General features: G+C 47.5%; 1 protein-coding gene across 1 annotated transcript in view; it reads right to left on the bottom strand.

Moving 5' to 3' along the window:
• Positions 1–1,913, bottom strand: part of LOC102263738 (cytochrome P450 3A12) — a 44,010-nt gene that overhangs the window by 30,111 nt on the left and 11,986 nt on the right. The gene's annotated exons all lie outside the window — the stretch shown is intronic.

A 1,913-nucleotide genomic window follows, 5' to 3' on the forward strand; every position in this document is an offset into this window, starting at 1 on the left:
AAAAATAGGTCTAAGAGAGCTCAGGAGTTCCCTCAAGAAAATCAGCAACAGAGTGGAGCAAAAAATCCCTGAGAATAACTGTATAAAGTGGATAGGGAAAATAGTCTTATTTTGTCTGCATCATCTCATCCCCCAGGCTGGTGCTGCTCAGTGCCAGGAGGGAAGTTCTTAGCCTGGGGGTCTTCCCCTTGCTGAGAAAAGAGAAATAGGGTGAGTGATAATTTTCCCCAGCCTTTCAGGGCATTGTACAAATTACCTGATTTGGAATAGAGATAGTTAAGAACAAAGAAGAGCAAGAACTACCAGTATCAGCCATGTGGCATGAGTGACCACAATTTTTTGTGTCCAGCTCTGCAGAAGACCCCAGTAGCCTTTGAGGCTGAGGAAAGAACTGGCACAGATGCTGTGAAACCCCTGAAAATGTTACTGCTGACAGTCCCACAGGTTTTCACACTCACAAATTCCAGGAGCCTGAATCCTGCCCAACCACACTCCACCCCCACCAGTGCTGCCCCAATTCGTGCCACCACTGAGCAGGATCTGTGCCAGCAGACAGCCCTGGCCTCTGTGGCTGGGCATATGTATAACACTAGCCCAGTCCCCTGCAGATTCTCAGGTGCCTAGAGCCAGCTCTGACTATTAGTGGACTACATTGACACATATGCCCACAGCTAATCCCTGCAGCCACACACCTGCACACTTTCACCCTCCACTCCATCACCAGCTCCCACTGCCCTGTATGTCTTAGGTAGCTGCTATAGCTACATGAGTATACACTGACAGCCCAGGCACTCTAATCTATTTGTGTGCCCACAGCTGGCCCCAAACCCTGCCACTAGAACTGGATCTCACCATTGGACATGTGTGCCTGCAGTTAGCCCCAAGAATTTGCATACCACTAAATTTGGCTGCCACTGTTGCCTGTCCCAGTCCCTCATCACTGGACCTCTTGATGCTGTTGAAAACCCCAACTGCCCTTGCAGCCACAGTGGAACAAACACAGCTCTTGCTGTCAAGGATCATATAGTTGGTTATGTTGTGAACCTCTGCTACCTGGCCAATGTTGCCCATGAGAGCTGGAGCCACTACACACCCCCAGGCGGCATCCTGCACCACTAGACCAAGGGTCCCTCCAGTGTGCCCCAACCCATAAGTAAAGGTCTTTCCTTATTAAGGTTACTTTGTAAAGTCTGCAAGAAGTGACTGCTTCTTCAAATGCACAGATACCATTGCAAAACTACAGTAACCACAAAGAATCAGGGAAACATGACTCCATCAAAGGAACCCAATAAACTTCTAGTAACAGACCCCAAAGAAATGAGATCACAAATGGCTTTAACAAGGTATTAAAAATACTTGGCCTACCAAGAGGGATATCTTGGCTGTGGAGATCCCCCTAAGGAGTGAGGGGTCCCAGCACCACATCAGGCCCCCCAGCCCAGGGTCCCAGTGCTGGGGAGAGAAAATCCTCATAATTTCTGGCTGTAAAACCCAGCAGGGATTGAGGCTGAGAGGGATGAAGGCTGTTGGAGTCCCAGGCAGTTTATCTTAAAGGATCTATGCAGGAACTAACTCAAACTTCCTCTGAGTTCCAGCACAGAGGCAGCAGAAACCAGAAGAGCAAAAAGAAAAAAGAATCCAAAAAATATGAAGATAGTGTAAGGAGTCTCTGGGACAACTTCAAGTATACCAACATCCAAATTATGGGGGTGCCAGAAGAAGAGAGAGAGCAAGACATTGAAAACCTATTTGAAGAAATAGTGACAGAAATCTTCCCCTACCTGGTGAAAGAAATAGACTTATAAGTCCAGGAAGCGCAGAGAACCCCAAACAAGAGGAATCCAAAGAGGACCACACCAAGACACCTCATAATTACAATGCCAAGGGCAAAAGACAAAGAGAGAATCTTAAAA

Source organism: Myotis brandtii, unplaced genomic scaffold (assembly GCF_000412655.1).
Source record: "Myotis brandtii unplaced genomic scaffold, ASM41265v1 scaffold470, whole genome shotgun sequence".
NCBI lineage: Eukaryota > Metazoa > Chordata > Mammalia > Chiroptera > Vespertilionidae > Myotis > Myotis brandtii.